This window comes from Aphelocoma coerulescens, chromosome 11 (genome assembly GCF_041296385.1).
Source record: "Aphelocoma coerulescens isolate FSJ_1873_10779 chromosome 11, UR_Acoe_1.0, whole genome shotgun sequence".
NCBI lineage: Eukaryota > Metazoa > Chordata > Aves > Passeriformes > Corvidae > Aphelocoma > Aphelocoma coerulescens.
Window position 1 is genome coordinate 5,638,190 of NC_091025.1, and position 21,672 is coordinate 5,659,861.

Below are 21,672 nucleotides of genomic sequence, written 5' to 3' on the forward strand. Positions count from 1 at the left end.
GAATCAATAATGTGTGTAGTGACAAAAAAGTTACAAAAGATGCTTATACAGTTATAATTACAGCTTGCAGGTCACTTAAATGCCTTGCATGGACAGTCCATAAAGAGAATACGACCAGGCACTATGAATAAGAGCATGAATAAATAGTAAAGATGTAGAAGTAAGGTTAATGAAAAATAAACATTCTTGTTAGGAAGAGAGAGAGTGACAGTAAGAATTAGAGTGATCCGGATTTTCAGGAATACAAGTGAGTGAACACGTACTGCAGACTTTGCATATGAGTATCTGGAAGGGATCTAAAAATCAAAAAAAAAAAAAAAAATTTGGTAGTTACATCTGTCCCTCTTTAATCACAGCATGCTTATCTAGAACTTCGTAGGCAGTGAAGACTTTTTTTCCCACTTTCATATTTGTTGTTTTTTTTCAGTTCCTATTAAATATCTACCAGAAGTGCTCTGATCCCACTTGAAATCCAAACCCCCAAAAATGCATGAAGGGAAATAATCCAAATGTCAAATGCAACCACGAGCAGTTAGTCAATCCATCCAAACAAAAGCAATCGAGCCACATCCTTCTCTTTCCTCTCTGGAGACTCACGTACATCTAATAATAACCCACCACGGGCACTTCGAGGAAAGGGAAGTGAGGAGGAGCTGTGAGTTTTGACCCCATTCTAGAAAACAAATAGTGTCCAGGCATTTTGGTGAAAGTGCATCAGCTGGTGACATCCCAGTGTAAAAGTTTATGTGAATAATCTGAATTACACGCAGAGATCTGGTGGAGCATACAGTGCCACTTGCAACGTGTATGAGCAACTCAAGAGGCTCTAACAACCCCTCTCTGCAAACTCTGAAGTGTTCCTGATGTCCTGCAAGGGTCTCTCCTGCATGATTTCACATCAAGTTGGTATTGGAAAAGCCATGAAAAAGTAGGATGAGTTTTTCTCCTGATGAGACAGTCTGTTCATGATTCATGGGCACTGGGTCTCCACTGCCCTTGCCCATGTCCTCCCCAGCAGCAAGGGACGGTAGCAGCACCCATCTAATTCTCCCACAGCCCCAACTAAAGTGTGAAATCATAAATGTGCTTTGGCAGGATGCATTTAGGTGACAGTTTTGGGGAAAACACTTGGTTTTCTGTTGACCCTCTTGCACCAAAGACGCTGGCAAGATTAACTGGTGTGTAGTGGCCACAGAGGGAGCAGCTGTGCACTGTCTGGGGATTTCGTCTGGCAAACACTTTGTGGAGTTTATTAATCCCCTTGAGCTGACCAGGGCTGCTTTTATATGTGAAGTTAAATATATGCCTGCTTGCAGGGTGAGGGGCTTTATGTATTTATACCTCAGGTCCTTGAAAATCTGTCTTTCATGTGTGAGTACTTGGTTTGTGTGCTTTATTCCCCTGTATGCTACCCTGAATGTAAGTTCTTTATGAATCTACCTGAAACTGTCTTTTGCAAATGTGTTGGTTTCAGTTTGCAAGAAAGTTGTTCCTGTTTGTACTGCTGGGCATTTCTTTTGTTCATTTTCCTTTGTTAGAGGCTGACAGCATACTGGCTGCAGTTTTCATGTGATCATTCCTGAAATTGCTTCGTGCTTGGACAAATGTGTAGGTGTTCTGTGCAACTTCTTTAAATACTGAGTGAAAACAGTACTTCAAGAATAAAGGAATATACCACAAGATTCTGTTTCTTTCTGCCATTTTTGTCTCTCATTCATCTAATGAGCTTATTTTTTCACCCCATCTTTCATCCCCCACTCTATATTAACAACTTTTCCCTTGATTTCATCGATTCTCCTTGCCCACAGTGGCCTTTTTTAATAATTTATTCAATATGTTTATTCTTCTGAAAGTACAGGCTGCCAAGAGAGGTTGTGGGATAGTCATCACTGGCTCACCTAGACACCCATCTATTAGGGATTATTTAAGGATAAGGAAATCAATCTTTCTGTGATTCATGAGGAGGAGGGGATGGATTAAATGGCCTGGTAGAATAGTCCCCTCTAATTTAAATTATTCTGTTTTGTTGTTAAATTGTTCTTATTTTGTTGGATTTGGGTTTTGTTGTTGTTGGCTTTTTTCTTTTTTTCTTTTTTTTCCCTTTTTTTTTTGTTCTAAATTCTTTTTGATCTCAATTTCCTAATTTTTTTTTTTTTTTTTAAGATAATGTCCTCTTGTGTTCATGTTCTTTGAAAGTATGGAGAATTTGCATGAACCAATTTTTATTAGTTCCCTTGAGAATGTTAAAAACTTCAATTAGGTCACAGTGAAGTCTCTTTTCCAGAGTGAAATTCCTTAATCTTCCTTAATAACTTAAATCTTTGAGAAGTGATGTTGTTCTGCAATGCATTTTCCTCAAAAGTAATTATATACCGGCTAAGTTGCTACATAATAGTCAGGGCTGTGTTGTGCTCTGAGTATAATCAGTCCTTGGGTTTTGTAGAGCCTATTAGCCCTGATGGGCTGGAAACACATGACTGTCAGGATGGAGTTGCAGGCTGGGAGATAGGAATTTCCAGTTTCCAAGACGCCGGCATTTTCTATTTGCACAGGAACCTCTTGCAGTGTAAGCTGATATTCTGCCTGTATTTCTTAGTAGATCTGCTCAATTGTAATTTGGGGATTATTTTAACAACAGCAGGCAAGGAAATCCATGAGGCAAATGTGAGTTAACAGGCTGAGATATGATGCAAGCTCTGCCTTTTGCTTCATGCATGTATTATCATCCTTGCCCAGTGTTTGCTATATTTTCCAGTAGCATGCTTCAAGCTGTTTAACACTGTCAGTAATCAAAAGCCAAAATCCCGGTATTGATCCTGGGGCAGTAGGAAGCCAGAATATCTCAAGTCTGGGAGAAACTCCCCTTCGTGGCTGCCCTTGTGCTGTTTCTTCCTTCACTTGTGTCAGCTTTGGGGTCATTGCATAACGACCCCGAAACACTTCTACTTTCTGGAATTAAGGGAAAAGAGCCATCCAAATCCTCTTAAGAAGCTTTGAAAGAGCTGCTTGCTTTCCTGTGTGCAGCAGTGAGAGCACCGTTAGTGCATCGTCAGGAGCAGGAGCAGCTCTGTTTCATTTCCTTGGCCTCTGTTTCCTGACCAGGAGCTCAGTGTGCTCCAGTGCCAGCCTCCAAAGGGGGAAAAGAGACTCATTGGGCTAAAGCATAAAACTAAAGTAGTGCCAATGTGGGTTGTGTCTAGAAGAGCTTTGATGTAATATCAAGAACAGTTTTATCTCACCTGAAAGTACATAATGAAAATTATGGAGGACTCTATGGTCCCTATGGATTTAAAGTTTCCTACCAGCTCTGTTGTAAGGATTAGGATAATCTGCTTGGAAATCTGCAAAAACAATGAGGATTGAAGATGTTGGTAAGAGGGGTGAGTTGCAGGAATCAGTAAATTATCAAGTTTTCTCTTGCTTGTCTCCTGCAGACTATTTTCCTATTTCTGGTCTATGCGATCTTAAAAAGTGTGGGATTGAGGCAAAATCTCATGGCCTAAACATTCTCCAACCTGAAAGGCTGCCATTAAATAGTTTCTCTTGGTTTTTAATCCTCTAGTTTTATGAGTTCATTTCTTCCCTGGGTGTCTTCAACATGTTTGCTCATTTTATGGACAACGAGATGCAGATGTTTTGCAATTAAGAGCGTAAACATTCTGCTTGAGCAACAAGAGTTTATAATACCTCTTCATCTCAGCTTGGTTGATACTATTCATAGGCACAGGGTGGTTCATGCTGAAATTGCCATCTTGGTCAGCCTTTTCCTCATTCCACATACAGTAGATAGAGGTGGGTTTTTTGGGAAAACAGGAGAGGTTTGGTTACTTTCCTTAACTGCTTTCAGCCAAATAAAAAATCAAGAGGGTTTCATAAAGCATCAAAACCTGCTTCCTGCACCCACAGTTTTGCTGGTGTAACTTCTTTCCCTGCTCTGCATTCTCCTATGTTTTTTGCCACCTCTGGAGCACTGTCTCTGCTAATAAATGTTCTTCTATAACTCCGTTGTCCATGAAGTCACGATGAGAAGCCCTGCTCTTCCAGTCCTGCTCTTTTTCTGGAGTAAAGACTCTTTAATCATTCTGTAATAATTACAGCAATGTTTTCCCTCGGCTCTATAGGCATTATTTTGAGTGCAGGCACTGGTGTGGCACCAACTTTATGGATGTGTATGTTTTGGGCAAGGAGAAAATGTTCAAATGCTTCTCCTCTCCCTCTGCTGTATTTCCCGTAAAACTCCGTACGCCTCATTTCTGCTTTGCACTCTGCGGTCTAATTTCTCCACACATTCAGTTACAACAGCCTGGATGTGGCATAGTCAGAACTGCTCTTGCTCCAGTCTTCACAGCAGCCCTGCTTTGGGCACAAAAGTGACACCCCTTATCTTTCTGTCCCACTTGGTCCCCTGAGAAGGAAAAGACACTGAAGAGAGGGTGGGATCAGAAGTGTCTTAAATGCCCAATTCTACAGCATGTCGCTCTCTAATGTCACTGGACTTGGACTCTTCTGAGGGTTCAAACCTTCTCCTGCACCAGCAGTTTCCTGTCCAAGTGTGTCTGGGGTCACCCTCTGATGAAACACATGCTTATAAATCAGATTCAGAGCTCAAGCAAGAAATGGGCCCAGGAAAGTGTCTTCAGACTTTGTTTTGTATCATATCAGACTTCAAATATTAATAGTCTTGCCATGCCAGGATATTTTTACTGTCCTAGAGACTGGAAAAAAAAAAATTGTCTCTTGGCTGAAGGATTTGTCCATATTTGTTCCAGCTTAATTTAACTCTGGTTGAATTCAGTGCATCCAGTTTCTAGGCTTAGCTTAACTTTGGGACATACTCTTGTTCTGCTATAACTTTTTACTACAAATATTGTGCTCTAGCCAAACAGTCCATGTTTGTAATAACTGAATAGCTGCTTTCTTACAACACCCACTGAAAGGTACTACAGGAAAAAGAGGTCAGATTCACAGGGAATTTTTTAATTATTATTTTTGGTTTTTAACCTGGCAAAAATGTGAATTTTAAAAGTTTACATTTCAATCTTTGTTAAAGTCAACAATAACAAAGTTCGAAGCAGGAATAGAAGTCCCACGGCACTCAAATTAAATTACATGGAAATGCAAACTACTTAAGAGGCCCATTGCACAGCAGTGTGTTCAAGTCCTCAGCTGGAGTCTTAAGGGGCAAGTTTCTGGCACTCTTAGTCGTGTTATTTATATATATATGGACACAAATAAACATGCATGTACTGCATGTGTGCGCACACACACGTGCGCCCTGGCCATTGCTAGACCTCAGCGTTACACAGCCTGGCTGCAGATTTCAATGGAAATCATGTCTGGAAAGATCATAAGCTCTGTGCTTGCAGGCAAAGCAGAAGGAGTGTGCTGGGGAATGCAGTGTCACCACACACGAGGCTTCTGCTAGTTACAAGATGTTTCTGTTTCTGTCTTGTACTGAAAGAGAAATAAAGTGGGAGAAGGAAGAGGCAGCATGTGAAGAAAGGATCTTTCCCATAGAGGTATTGTGATTGCTGACTTTTGAGTTTCAAAACTATGATCCTTGCATGGAGTTCCTTCAGCTGAGAAGACAGAAATTCACAAAAGAATGGCATTTTCTGCCTTTGGCAGGAATAGTTCTTCACCATTGCAACAAAGAAGGGATAAACGTGTTGGTATACAGACCTGCTTTCTTCCAGATAAGCAAAATGCCATCCCTGGACACTGCTTGCCCGTGCTCCCCTGAGGTGAGATCACTTCCATTCCAACACCCCCACACACAAAGAAGATTTCAAATGTACCTGGTGATGAGCTGCTGAGATACAGTGGGTTCTTCAGTCTAACAGAAACTGACTGCAGTGGGGAATGTGGACAAAATGAAATTGTGTCAGCTACAAGTTTATCTCTGTTGTCTAAGAGGTTGAAAACTACTGTATTTCTTTATTTTCCTTGATATCTAGGATGTGGCACACAGAATAAAAGCGCTGAACTAGGATTCACAGTTTTCACAGGAGGTAGATTTGGCTCACCAATGGAAATACAAGCTTTGATTTGGAGGAGGAGGATGTCTACAAATGCATGAGGTGTCAGCTGTCACTAATGAAGACCTTCTGGCTGAGACCAGCTGTGGTTTGTGTGTGACTCCTGTGTGCCTGTGCTCTGGAAGGACTGATCCATAGTTATCCTTTATGCAAACCTTCTGTCAGCGGCTTTGGTACCTCCTGATCTGATACTGAATGATTGTGGCTAAGCTGTGGGACAACGTGATGCAGCTTGTTTATTATAATATTTGGGAAAGAAAAAGATGGTTCTTCGTCATATCCCAGTGTTCCTGATTATGTGCGACAAACTGGAGCTATTTAATCCAAACCATTAATGACCTTATAAAGCTTTTTAAAGCCAGTCAGTACCATGATCCTTATTTTGCAACATTTTTATGATTAAAATGTTATGGGAGGCAAGCTGGTTACCCAAACCGAGTTTGTTGAGTGGATGTTTACGGTGGACTATCCTATCAGCCTGTGTGCTCCTGCTGGGCTGAGCCTTTCAGTGCCTCCCAGCAAGCAGTGCTCAGCTGAACTCCCAGTGACCCAGTTGTCTGTGCTAATCGCTCGCTGATTACTGGCTAATCAGTGCCTTGTTTAGAGCAGCCAAGCCAAAACCACCCTTTGCTATGCTGCACTTGGAAAGTGGGATGCATTTTTTGGTCGCCTCCATCACGTGCCGTGATTGCAGCCTAGGTGGGCAATGAATTGCGGACTTGTCCCACCTGAGGCCAGCTCAGAAGTTTTAGCTGGGTGCAGACTTCCCCAGTTCCTCTGTAGCCCCATACCATGAAGAAAGCACCATTTGTAGTGTTATCGGCCTCTCACAGCTGTTAGAAGTGAGAGGGCAGAAGTGCCTGCTGGGGTCAGTAGGGTAGATTTTATTCTCTAATCTCCTCCATGCAATGAAGCCACCCCAAGGTTGTGGTCTTGGTTCACACTTGTCATGGAGTTCAACTCAACATGGAGAAAAGGGGGAAAGAGAGGGGGAAGGAACCCTCACCTGTGTTTCTGCAAATACGTCACTGAGTAGAAGCCTGAAACTAATAACACTGTTAAAGTGTCAACTTTTGTTACCAGATTTTTGTGCAGGCAAGAGATGGGAGTTATAAACATTCCTGTGATAGCTGCCACAAGAAGAGGATCCCATTTAGCAGCATGCTGCATAATTCAGCAAGCAAAATGTGGCTTTAAAAACCAATGTTATCTTTGTCCTTGGCCAGAACTGTGAAGGCAATGGCTTGGCCTTTTTTCCAGCATGTGTATTAAAGGGTTAATCAGCTATATAAGGTTAAATTTCACCCTGGGGGTTTTCAGTATGGGCTTTCTGGCCAAACATATCTTGCTGTCAAACAAATACCTGCAATTTTAAAACAGGAAATAGAGATTTTTTTTTTGTGGTTTACAATTTATGATGAGGGACACACTCATGACATGAGCTATCCTGATCTTGCTGATCTAAAAAAGACTACAGTGACAGCAAGAGCCAATCAATCCGTGCAAACCTACTAGTTTCGACTTTTGAGGTCTTAAAACTTGCTTTTGCTGCAGATACATTATGATCTAATGGATATTTTTTAAAGAGTGTGAAATGCATTTTCTTTTTTTTTTCCTTTCATTTGTTACTTTGCTAATGCAGCCACAAGAATAATCTACACTCAAAAGCAGAATGTTGTATTCTACGCTAGCCCAGGTTAGTTAATCTGAGCTATACACACCTTAATGTTTAACTTCTTTAAGTCTATCTGGAAAGGCTTCTGGTCCCATGTGAAAATTAGTTTAATACACCACATTGCTAAAAACACTTTATCTTCAGATCTTACCAGCACTTTCTGTTCATTTGAGGTGCCAGACAGGAATGACAAGATAAGAAATGAGGCTTATTAGCAGAGATGTTGTGTATGAATAAAGTGATCAACCCTCAGTTTGTTCTCCCTCACCAGTTATCAGGAAAGTGAGATAGTTTTTCTGGGTGTTGTATCAGAGAGGAAGTATATGCCTGATGGTTTGAAATATATTTCACTCTGGTTGAAAACACCATGGTCCCCTATTAAGATCTCTAAACTATGGATTTCCATGGACCACAGGGAGTGAAAAGTGGGGCTGAGCCCAAAAATCTGCAGACTTCCAAGCTGGCTGACATTCTGATGGATCTGTCAGCCCTAAACTTGGATACAGATCCATTCACACATATCATAAAAAAAGAGTATAGAATAGCAGGGCAAAACTTTGTATAAGAAACTTACTATTAGAAATATGCCAGGACTTCACAATAAAAAGCAAAATTTATTGAAGTTTATGGGGTTTAAAATTTCCTCACAAAGTTTAAAGTAGGCTTGTATTTGCTTTTTTGTCTGACCCTGCTCACCTTTGCCAGTGAGAAGGAGCCAATTCATGAAGGAAGTTGGCCTTTCCTAAAGGCAGATTTGAAATTTCATGCATGATGTTAGAATTTCCTAGCATTTCTGCATGCCAAGAAGAAGTCTTTCCACTCCATTTCCCAGAAAAAAACACAGCATCCAAGGTACATAGTTTTCAAAATGTTGAGATAATTCAGCTACAAATATTTGCAACATCCAGCCCTGGTTGTTAAAGCAAACATTGCTCAGGAAATAGATGCCTTTGCCAGGGACTAGGAAAACCAGGGTATCTAAGTCTCTCATTTTCTCTGACCATCTCAAGGAAATCCCTGCACCACTCTTTCCTCATTGCCTTTCTTGAAGCAGAAGATTAGAAGTTGCTTTTTTTTCCCCTTTTATCTTTATGATGTCTTGCATACAATAAGCCCAAATACCACCATATTTTATATTTATTTTCATGTTATTCAAGAGATATCCAGCAATTATACTGAACAAAAACTGGACTTGAATGCATAATTCTTTTTTAAAAAATTTCATCATGTTTGGGTTTTGCTCCTTGCCCTTTCCAGAAAGTTTGATGGACTACTTGCAGTCTGCTTTTAATCCTTTTTTAATAGTAAATGAACATCCTTCTTCCTTTGGTGTTAGAAACATTCCTCTTCTTGGTCCTGGGAATTCATCTGTTCATTTCATCTTAAAACTCTCACAACGTGGAGCAGATTGTTTGATAGTGCAGGGTGGCACACGTGCTTTTTTAAACAACTTCTGTCTTTATTCTTCTGGGAGCAAATGTTTCTGCTGTCAAATAAAGCAAAATTGACTCCCGCAGGAAAGCTTAAGGAGTCAGATATGCCACCAGAAATTCTGGCATATCTGGCTGCTTGGAAACCTTCTTCTTCTTGTTTGGCAGGACATGTGCTCAGTCCCTGAACACACTGCTCAGAAGCTGTTACAAAATACAGAAGACAATAAATACTAAGCAAGTTAAAATTTTATCTGCTTTGAGATAGGGGTCTGAATGTCTGAGACACAAGAGTTCAATTGAGAAGAATAAGAGATCTCACACCACTCATGTAAATGAAGAGCTGCTAGGCAGGCGGTACCTTCCCCAATGCCATGTTTTTCTTAGAACTGGGGCATACATTACACACAAATTTGAGATTATCTCCAACAATTATCTAAAATTAACTGTGGTTTTCTGATGAAAAAGCATTTAGAGGAGGATCTGATAAGGAGGGGGCCTATTTATAATGCTTGCTACAAGAAAGAAAGGTTTGCTACTCTGAGTGAAACCAAAACACACCACGTGTCAGAGGATAAAAGAACACTGGCTTCCTTTCCTTTGCTTATTAGCAGCAGCACTGGGATTTTATCACATCTATCAGTGGTAAACTGAAAAGGGCCAACATGAAGAAGAGGTGTTCCCATTTCTTTCAGTGTGGTACCAGCTGCCCTCTGAACACCTCTGCTCCCACAAAGCATTTACACACCATGGCTGTCACACAGGGCAGCTCGGAGCTCTCCTGGCAGCTTTTCAACCTGTCCACCTCAGAAAGGGGCACCAGCTTGGACAACCAAAGCAAGTTCATGTCTGTTTGGTCCTGCACCAGGGCACACCTCGAGGCTGGGTAGAAGGGGGCTCCAGCTGCACCTCGAGGGCATCTCACAGGAGCATCCTTAAACACTCACCATCACCTCAGCACACTGACACAGTGGAGCTTGGGTGCTAAAAATGTGAGCTCCTGAAGAATCATGGGGCCAAGTCCCTCTGTAACTCCACATTTATTTAGGTGTGACTTGGCCAAGGGAGCCATGCTCATGTTTGATTCAAAGGACTCCAAAATAAGTGTGGAGTCCAGCTGGATATGGTGGTGTTTATTCCTGATTATGAAAGGCTGGAGCAACCCCAGTGTAGGAGGCTCAGAGGGAGACATCAACATCACAGGTTCTCTCCAGATCACCCCCTCTGCATCTTTCCAGCATGGAATGGCAGAGGAGAAACAAGCAGTAGTGTTACACGAAGTGTTTCCCTCAGTCCAGGCACTGGGAGGGAACAAGTCACTGTGTTTAGGGACTCCTCAGGCTATGGAGAACACAAATTACAGGGAGGGTTTTGTCAGCAGACAGTATCAGTGGAGAGGCTCCTTTTCCCAGGCCACAACATGTTACAGGTCACAGAATGAGTCTCCAAAGAGATGCTGTGGTTTCTCTCTTGGCTTTTTTGCACATCTTGGACTGCACAGAGCTGAGTTCAGGGGCCTGATTCAAATACAAGAGAGAGTGAGGAATATTTTAAAGCTCTGATTTCTAAAACCATCAAGTTTGGAAGTTTCACCTCGTGGGTAACATCCACACAGACACATGCAGATTTCTTTTCTTCCTTTATGTGAACCCAAAGAGAGTAAGACTCACAAAACTCAAGTCACCCTAAATTCACATGCTGAACAAATTCACATGCTGATTAAACAAAAAAATACAGCCATTCTACTTATCCAAAAGGCTGATGGATCTTGACAAACCTTTCAATGAACTCATTGTGGCTTGTCATTTGTAGGAGCCACAGAAACCAGGTGGATTTTGTTGTAAGAAATTTTCCATAGTTCTGCTTATCAGTCATGTGAGCATGGGTAATTATTTTCACGTCATGTTTGCTAGTACTGATTTACTTTGAATTTGACTGGTCTTAAAAAAAGAAAATCTTTAATCTAAACCAAACAACCCTTAATGCAACCAAATGTTTGGGTGAAGAAAGGGCAAATGTCTTTGTGTTTGTGAAAGCAGCACCAATAAAAATAACACAGACACCATCTAAGATTGTAATGCCATCAGGCAATGCAGAATAACTAAAAGGGCCAGTTGTAACTTTGCAAGGTTGAAAGAAGTTCCACTGTCTCTTCAGGATACTGGCTTTAACTGGAGAAGAGGTTTACAAACTTTACAAGCAGTTTCTCCAAAAGGTTTGCAAATCTGACTGCTTCTTTTTTTTGTCTTCCATTTTTAGAAAGAACAACTTTTGAGAAATTTCTGCATGACAAATGTTTTCTCAGCTGCTAAAGCTAATTAGGAGACACAAGGATTAGTTTTGTTATATTTTCCTCTGAATAGAAGTGAAGTTATTTCATGCAATTTTTTACCCAGCTCTGCTGTGTGATGGGCTGCATACAGAGCAGTTTATTTATACCACTTTATCTCACACCTGTTTGGATACTGGCTGTTTTATGGTATTTAAACATACTATTTCTTGCCAATTGCTTTATCTCCACAGTTCCTGCTTTTGCTGCAAATGTTTCTTATTAACTCTAGAAGAAACATCAATTGCTCCCTGCGCATTATTAGTGAGGACAAAAATAACACAATTGTTGGTTACTTCCAACATGTTATCACTGCAGACCTATAAAGCAGACATTCTTTCAAAATACTGTAGGGGCTCTTTTACTCTGTTGAAAATAAATAATACATGCTTTAAGGACTTGTTATTTCACTGGAATTTTGTTTTTAAATGGAAAAAAAAAATAACAATCCAAAATTCACTGAGTTCCACTGCTGTGCAGTGTGCTTTCTGAGGTATTTTATTGAGCACACCTCTCTAGCTGCAAACCTAGAACACAGTATCAGGCAAAAAAAGGGGGCACACAAGATTATTCATGCAGAAAATGTGTAACCCTTTGAGGATGCCTTCCTCTGGTTTGAATATTTCTCCCTATAGCCTCACTTCGTGGGTCAGTGATTTCCAACCCTGCAAGTAAGAAGGAGGTGGGGGCCACCCCTCTGCACATGCTGCTATGGGGCTCTGCACTGCTCAGAGCCCTCAGGAGGACTAAAGGACTTCTACTGCCCTAAACCCCTCTGAGAGGGCCCTGCAGTGTCCAGACTGCAGAGGCAACGTGAGTCAGACCGAGTCACTCACCTGGCAGAGATTGTTATTGGCACAGAGGTCACATGAATGCTGGTGCTTCTCCTACCTTCACCCTGTCACATCAGCTCCAGAGCCATGAGCTGAACAAGCCAGGGCAATGGTGCTGTGTTTATCCACACCTGTCCTTTAGGCAGCGTGTCCTGGCATCACCATTCCTGGGACCAAGGCTGCTTCCAGCTTGTACTGACTCCTAACAATAGCCTGGGCTGGAGCTGAACGCTCAACCTCTATTAATTGCCCATAACCCCATATTGTATTGTTGTATTGATGTCTAGAGAGATATCAGACAAGGGGAAAAGAAGTGCTGAAGTAGGTGTCCCTGGCTGCAGAGGTCTGGATCTTTACCTCAGCATTTGCAAAGCCTGATTTCAATGCAGTTGTCAGGCAAATATGCCCCGATTGCAGCTGGGACACAACAGGACTGCCTGGAGAGAGGAGTTAACTTTCAAAGCAAACTGCTGTAGCCAGGATGCCTCACTTCATGCCTGCTTTCTGAAGTAGGTTCTTTCATCCACAGCCAGAGCACACACCACCCTCCATCCTTCTTCCTTGGGTGGTGTTTTTACTGGAGGCATTGCTGGATTTGAGCTTCATTTTATCCTGCCTTACTGCTACTGTTTAAAAACCTGTCCAACTTGAAGACACGTGTCAGTGTTGCATTTAGGGCTCCAGCTTATCATCTCTTGCTTCTCTCTAACCAAAATAGCACCATTTAAAATAACCTACATGCCTGGTAATGAAGGGAGCCCTACATGAGCTCTTCACAACGAAACTTCCCTTACCAATCTGGGGTTTTATTACAAAAAGCAGGATTTCCAAAGGACAGAATTTCTCACCTGAACCTGCCTTCAGTGATCCTCAAAGGCTGGAGTTTAGTTCTGAAACCACAAACTTAATAGGGTTGTTTGTTGGCTGGGTATTTTTGTCATTTCCTTTAGGCTTTGCTGTATCAACATGAAACTCAAAAAGCCCAATTTGCATTTACACTCAGGTGCAGTTGCACTCCCCTTTGTTAAAACAAACAAACAAACAAGCAAACCAGTTTTTCAAAGCTCATTCCCTACAAGCCTAATGAGAGGTTTCTTCCACTGAAACATCTGGTTTTAGTCACTGCTGGTGCAGGATACTGACAATTCCTCTGTTCTCAAAGTGCAGGGAAAGCAGTGTTAATCCTGGGCCTGGGGAACTAACACAAGCCCAGCCAAAATAGCTCTTGTGACTATAATCATTCATTGCTCTTAGATATTTTATGGTGCATCAGAAAATGGATTCTATTTATATGAGAATTTCTTAAACTCACAGTGAGACTTTTGTGCAAGTGAGAAGTAGGCTCCAAACCTGTGCACATTAAACAGAGATGTGTGACTGATGAATCACACAAGAGCCAACAGCACCTGATTTCATTAACTGTATTAATTTCTGCAACACACACCATTTAATAGAGGCCTCATCTTCAAGGAAAATTTTTTAAAGATTTAAGGAGGAGAAAATAAAACTCTGTTTGGATGAGAGATGTGCCAAGCTACCTGCAAAGCACAGTACGGCACAGCATCTGCTCAAAAATGCTGTGAGAAGGTTCTCTCGTGCACTGTGTGCTGCTGCTTGTAAGCCTAGACCTGTAAATCACACTTCAGCCATGAACGTTTTCCAAGTGCTTTCCAACAATATATCACCTTGCTCAACAGTTTAAGACTGTCTGACAGGAGAGCATGAATAGTGGTAGCAAATTAAATAGATGTGGGCCAGTGACACAGACCCATCATCTTTCCATGGTTCAAATTTAAATCTGTTTTCTCGCACTTTCATGGTGTTTTAATATATTTTTCTTCCTTAAATTTGTTACCATTAGGCAAGAATGACCTAAAAAATTCTGAAATCTGAACTTGGTTTGGTTTTTTTCTGGTTCTAAGTCACTTCCAAGCCCAGAGGACCATTTGTATATATTATATATATAATCTCATGAAAACAGGGATTCTTAGAAGATTTTGGCCAAGAGAATTTAAAGATTGAGATTTCTCTGCAGTTGAGAACTCTTGTCTTAATTTCTCCACTCAAAACCCAGACTAGCCCTAAACTGAATCCAACTCCAGGCAGGAACATTTTTCTCACCATTCTGTATTTTATGCTGTACTTATTTTTGACATTGGTTAAAACCAGTCTGGTTTCTTCGGTACAGACAGTCCTGTCTGATTCTGAGATGTGCACTCAGTTGTTCACCTCTGGTTTAAAAATGTTGCTCAACACACCAAACAGTATATACTCAGGGAAAGAATTCTCTGTGTAGGAGATCTTGTATATTCTTTGCTATCACACTGAAGATTTAAGTCCTGCCTCAGTGTTTTCATAATTTTACACAGTTGCTGCAATTATTTATCTATAGTCAGAACTATAGCTCTTGTTTTACTGCTTAGTGCTTAAAAATCCTTAACAAGTGTCAAAGCAGAAATGAATTATGTTTTATCTATTTCAGAACTCGTAATTAAATTGCTTTTTCTTACACTGAGACAAAACCAGAGAAAAAAAGCCAAACTCCTACCAGCAATGCTCACCAATTGCACATTTCAATCAGCACAGTGCAGAAAGAGAGAGCAGTTAATACAAACCTGGGTGTAATTATTTACTGAGCAGTTTGCAGAGCATCCGTGCCCACTCTGTTTGTAAACTGGCCAACGTTTTGACTCACGTAGGAGACACATGCAAAATGCTGGATATCTGTCCTACAGAAGCCTCACTGTAAATAAATAAGACTATGTGTGATGTCTCCCACAGTTTACACCACATCACAGCCCCTCTTACACAAGAGATCTGTAGGCACAGCAGAGATACCAGCGTGCCCATCTGCACTTTCATCATCCCTTTATCACAGGGCTGGTTACAGCTCTCCTCTTTGTAGACAGGTAACGAAGCCAACACGAAATTGTCTGTTCAGCTCAAGCACTGAGGAGACACAAACCATGTATAAACCACCCTCCTCTTCAGCAGGGCAGACAAAGCTCAGCTCAGCTCCCCTGGCACCTGTGGCAGGTTTACAGCCCTGTAGCTCAGTGCTCTGCTCAGGGGCACTGGGGAGATCCTGCAGCACCACCTTTAAAGAGCCACTTCTTCAGAGAGCAGATGGAGACAGGAGAGCCCTGGCTTGTGAAGGAGGTGCCATCTGTACATGTAGCTCAAGAAGCAATGCAAACCAGCAGCTGGTAGTGGGGCCCTCGAAGCTGAGTGCCACAGAGGAGTCCCGTTCACAGCAATAAATCCTGGGAACATCCACCCAAAAGCCAGCTCTTCTCCTGGGCTAATGCTGCTCAGAGATGAAGAGCTGAAGATGTTCAATTCAACAACCAAAACTCACTTGGGAAAGGGTGTAAGGGCCTGATTCAAAAGCCACTAAAGTGAGCAGTGTGACTTGTCACTGGCCTTTGCCTTGTGGGGCTGGCTCACACTGGTGAGAAACGGCCCCCTCCCTTCCAAACCCCTTTGGCTCACACTTTGTGTCTAATGTTTCAAAAGCTTCACATATTTTTAGAGCGTGTTCTCAACTTTGGGAGGTGAATTACTGGGAATTTGTTTCTAATATAGGTAATTTAAACCAACTATACAAATATGTGACCTTTTAAAACACTGGAGGATTTTGACATATTTCAGATCGATGATAAGACTGTGCCTAAAAAAAAGCAAACAAGAAAAACAAAACCAAAAAGCTAAGAAAATATCTCCTTCTGTTTCTGTTTATAAACTGCAATTATGAGGCAAAAAACCCCAAACTTGTCTTGTTGCTTCCTTTGTTGACATACCTGTGTTTTTCAGTGAAGGAAAATGGACTTGAAATAAATTCATGACCCTTTTTGTTTCTGAAGGGAGTATTCCCTTGGGAATATTATTTTTCTAGAAGCCTGCTGCAGATAATAGATGTGCTTTATCTCTTTAATGATGGCTTTCGAGAAGCTCATAGAAGAGCAATTGCAAGCTACACTGCAGCTTCAAAAAGTTGTACTTTAACACACCAATTACTATTAATGAAACACTTGGAAAAAGATTTACAAAACCAGGCCATCTCTTTAATTATTAGCTGTGCGTTTTTTCATTCAGTAATTTTTTCCCTGACCTCACTGATATTTGGGGAAATAAATTAATTCTCTTGAAATCTGTGGAGCTCCATTGGTTTATATAAAACTGCAAGGAAAAGTTTCTGCAGAAAAAATTGCCACATTAAAATATATTTTAAAAGCATACTTACCAGAAGAGCTTAATCTCCATTAAAGTCTACTTTTTGGTCCTTTATGATTTTCAAGTCTTTAGTAAGAACCAGATTCTGAAGTAAGATTAGAGCACTGCATCAGTTTCCAATTGATTGCTTTAAAAGGAATGTTTAAAAGATGTTTAAAAGGAAGTACGTTATCAATAAAGATTATTATCTCTATCAAAATATTCAGTGAATGCTAATGTTATTCTTTTCTCATTTAAATATAAAGATCAAGCCAAGACCCTGCTTTCTTGAAATAAATAAAAAAAAAAAACACTATCAGTTGAGCAAACTGCTCCATGAATATTTTTAATAGATTTTTAAAATTTTTGTTCATGTGGAATTCAGATGGGATTTCATGTCCTGTTCTAAGATCAGTACTTGGAATGAGAACATTGCTGTCTCACATACACCTAGGCCTGAAAAACTAAAATATCCAGAAAGAGAACTGATTTAAAATTATCTTTCTTGAATGTCTTTAATTAATTAAATAAAAACTTTTTTTTTTCTATAGTAATTATTTCTGGCCCAGAAATCTGCTACCCTACAGCAGTTGGGAGAGAGATTGGTAAATAACAATGTATTTAAAAATGAGGTAAACAAAATACTTCTTAAGTCAAAACATTAGTGTTTGGCTACCAACAATTTCAATTAGTGCCAGCTATGTCTGGTGCAGCTGTGAACATTAATCAGACAAGAGCTACTGAAGACATTTGCCACATTTTCTTATTTTTTGCTCTAATTTCACTGGCTGCTTTTTGTGGCATTTTTCAGGCCACCAATGGTCAATGGACCAGGTCTGATTAGCACTACTGTAGAAGGTAAAAGTCTAAATGGCAAAACCCAGCTGAGTTCACCACGTATCTGACTTGGCCTTGGAACAAGTCAGCAGGGCCTTATTCCTCTGTTGCTTGTGACTTGTCCAGACCATTTTTCTAACAACTACTTCAAAACTGAGCCAGTTTTGAAGGGGAAAAGAGAGGAAATTAGGAATCTTCAGAAAAGAAAATTGGTTTAGTGTCCCTTTGATGGACTGAATCATAAACCTCCCCTTAACCACTCAGATTTCGTCTCTGCAACTTTGCAGAGAGTGACGGCCCAGGAAAACACGGCCCTGGAGCACACCTAGGGTGAGAAAAGGCCAGGATGAAATGAGTAGCCAGAATGTCCTGTACCAAATACAAGCACCACCTTGACCTGTTTCATCCCATGGGATCAGCTCAGCACTCGAGCCAAGGAGAGGAGCTACCAGCTGAAGGCATGTGGGCCCTACAGAGCAGGGAGTGGGCAAAAGGCACCGCTCGTCATTCCATCAAGGACTCCACATGCCAGTCTATGCAATCTGATTTGCAATCAATTGCAAGTGATTACACATTGTTTATCATCGATTGGCACAAGGAATCCTTGAGAGAATAATGAGCTGCAGCTGATGACAATCAGAGACTACTGTCTCATTGCAAGTTTGATTGCACATCCTTCCACTGGTGCAATCGAGCACCCACCACCACCACAAAGCAACACTGTAAATAATAAATAAATAAATAAATAAATAATGGCACCAGAAAGCAAAACATCAAAAGCCCTTCTGAAAAATAAAGGCTGAGTGGAAGTTCTTCAGTATAATGCTAGGAAGGTTAACATCATTTGAATGCTTCAGCTTAGAAATACAACAAAAAGGTTTCAGTAGATCTTCCAGCTTATCTTCAGGCAAAATAAAATCTGGACAGCAGGCAAACACTTTTTTAAACAAGCAGGAGAAATTTTGGACCAAGGCATCTAAAGGAAATCTATTACTTTAAAATGAAGCCTGCAGCCAAGTTGGAAGCTTAGAAGGAAAGATGGAAATTCTAAGACAATTTGCTAATACATCCTGGTTATCAGAAACTCACCTGTTCCTCTCAACATGGGCTGTCTTTCTATCAACAAATGTACAGAGAGCAAAAGTAAGTTGTTTTATCCTGCTGGAGCTGTGAGCTTTATCAATTCAGTGTACAGCTCTTTACAAGTGAAACACCCAGGTCTGTGTATTTTAAAAAACAGCAATTAAAATTGCATTAACCAGGAGATCATGGCCAAAAGGAAGATCATCCCTGGTTTTATGTTGTGGTTTAGGGACAGGGCCATTAAGGATTGAGTATTTATTTTGTGCCTGGCATGGTGTATAGAATGATCAATGCCTGAGACAGATTCCGAAGTTACAAATTTATTTTAAAAGTAGCACCAAATGCAATCATGTCTTGCATCTGTCTCAGTGCCAATGATTGTGATGAAAAATATACAGATCCCTTCATTAGGGATTTAATTTTTGGAAGTTTACATTTAAGTTAAGTCTTGAAAACATTTTTGCTGTCCCAGCAGTGTCAGCAGGAACTTTGCCATTGCCTGTGCTGGAACTGAGATGTTTGCCTTCTGATCTGTAAATCAGCTTTGTGAAAAGGAAACAAAATCATTGCTTTGAGGCCTGTGTTTCATGTAGCTATCACACAGATCTCACTGCCTCCCTGATGGTCAGATGTCCACCACCTCCATTGCAGGTTTATTCTCTGTGTATGCCAGTTTGTATGTTCTCCAGGATCTGTGACTCCTATTTTTAGCATTTCAGAAAACATGGATTCCAGCTGGGTTATCTCATTTAGGTGCTTATTTGAAAAAGTGTCACTATTGTGCAATATTTTTTGGAGTAACTATAATCTGGTGGCTGAATCAGGTACCCAGAGATCTCAATAAATCTGTGAAAGTGAGGAGATAAAAATTGTTTCATTACATGCCAGAGAAACATCCAAATGGCCAGGTTTCATTTAGACCTTTTTTCCATGGGTCTCCCCACATCAAGCTCCTTCAGAAACCCTGTTTGCAGCCCTGTCAGCCCTAAATAAAAACCTGACACTCTCGTTTAACCTTCCCCCAGATGCCCAGGCAGAACAGAGCCAAGTCTGCAGGCTCCCCAGTTCACAGCCTAATGTTTAAATACACCCACAAACTCTGTACTGTCCAACAAAAGCCACCAAACATGACTTAGTCCTCTCCTTCGGTGAGAAGTGTCAGGTTGAGTTGTACCAGCTTGTTAGCACGGAATGCAATGTGCTTGGTGTCAAACTGTTAATCAATATCTGTATCTGAGAGGTGACATTTCAACAGCTGTGAAACGCTGGAGCCTGTTAGGATCACTCTTTTTTTTTTTTTTTTTTTTAAAGTGTCAGATTATAAACTTCATAAATAACTGATGAGCACACCTCTAACAACACCACGTGTGTTTGTGTGTGCCTGTGTCAGCACCTTTCTGGATGTAAGCACAGTGACCCTGGAAAAATAGAATGTACTCTTTTACACACTTGCCCTGTGCTGTACAGTTTTAATTAAGCACTGACATACCCTGAGCCATTTAAATACCCTCAGATCCCATAGAGGTAAAAGGATCACAGAAACATAAGGCTGGAAGAGATCTGAAGGGGTTGACTGGTCCATCCTCTTGCCCCAAGGCCAGACTTAGGAAATCCCCAGAACATCTCTGTTGAATTCATTCCTTAAAACCACCCTGAAATGGAACATCCACCACCTCCTCAGGCAATCTGTTTCAGTGCTTAGAATGTCCAAACTATCAAAGAGGATCTTCCTAATATTTAACCTGATAAACTTCCTTGAGTTTAAACCATACAGAAAAATAACGAAGCAGGGCGAGGCAAAAATGGTGGGGAGAAAGGGATTGGTGTGAAAAGGGGAGTTGGATGAAGAAAATAAATCTTTTTAACTGGAAAATGTACTTAAAAGGAAGCGAATGTTCAGAGGAAAGGCCATGCAGAGGAGGACATGTAGTTCCCTGCAAAAGGCTGTAAGAAAACATTTTCTGGAGGGAAGGAACAGAGTCTCTGAGACTAAGAATTTTCCTTTCAACATTTTTCCCTTTCCCTTTGTGTGTTCTTTATACCTTCTTTCTTTTGCACCTTTCCATGCTTCTTAGTATTCCACTTTTCCACTGTGCTATAGGTTTGGGGTTTTTTTTCCCTATAGTTATAGGTTTTTTACTTCCATAGGTTTTATTGGCCAAACAATGTATTAAATTGTCAGGATGCAATATGCCCAGGGAATTTCTGGGGCCAAACCAGCATCAGTGACTGTAGGTGAATGCATACTCCAGTACAAAAGATTTTCACACCTCATTCTCTGCTTGTACATATTAATACCTACTTACACATTGTGAGAAGCCCAAGAATGAAAAATTTTAACCAATCTTGCATATTTCACATACAAACTGGCATTTGAAAAGCTTTTAAGCATTATTTGCTGAGCCCTCTCAACACCTCCCTGAGGCATTGGCAGTCCTTCTTTACACGAAATGATAAGAGCAACTCAGGTGGATATAAAAGGAAAAAATGAGAAATAAAATTAAATCAAAGAGGAAATGCTGCTAAGAAAATATGTCTCAGTTTGTTGTTATCAGGCTTATGGTGCGAGACAAAAATAAAGTTTGTTTATGATTTTGACCTCTTAGATGTTGCAGGGGCATTGTAATTTAATCATAATCTAATAATTTGCCAAATCTCCACTTCTGAGTAACAGAAAACCATTGTGAGAACAGCAGTGAATTTTCAATTCTACTTGTGTCTTCATCAAGGCTATAAAAACTTTTTACAAAAGACCACAAGAAAACCAGTGAGGTGATCACACACAATAGGAGAACTGAAGTTATCAATAGAGTAATTTACAATAATTGTATTTGCAAATTGAACATCATTACAATAACTATAAAATCCCAGAAAGATACTTGATGCTCTTGAGTAATTACATGCAATTAATTTGTATCTAATTCCAGACTCTGGCACGCTCTAGCCTAGCCTTTCTCAGAAATACTTTCTGGCAATGAAAAAATAAGATGCTGCCCAGGCCACCTCTGCTGGGAAAGCTTTATGTTGTGTGAGAAGGGTTCAGATTTGGCAAAGAGAAACAGTGCATCTGCAGGGAAACCTCTGAAGGATCCCAGTTTGTCCCTTGTGCATGTGATAACAGCATTTATGAGATTATTCCAGTTGAGGTCTTTGGCTCTAGCTTCTCACATCCCTTCTGCTGGCTCATGCTGAGCTGTGCCCCCACAGCAGAGTGGACACAATTATTTGGCAGTGG

The 21,672-nt window shown here is 40.7% G+C and overlaps 1 long non-coding RNA gene across 1 annotated transcript; it reads right to left on the reverse strand.

Moving 5' to 3' along the window:
* Positions 1-9,419: 9,419 nt before the first annotated feature.
* Positions 9,420-17,859, reverse strand: LOC138117027 (uncharacterized). Its single transcript, XR_011154468.1, has 4 exons — positions 17,746-17,859; positions 16,549-16,665; positions 14,921-15,048; positions 9,420-10,660 (listed from the first exon to the last, which is right to left on the reverse strand). It is a non-coding gene; the product is annotated as an uncharacterized lncRNA (long non-coding RNA).
* Positions 17,860-21,672: the final 3,813 nt, after the last annotated feature.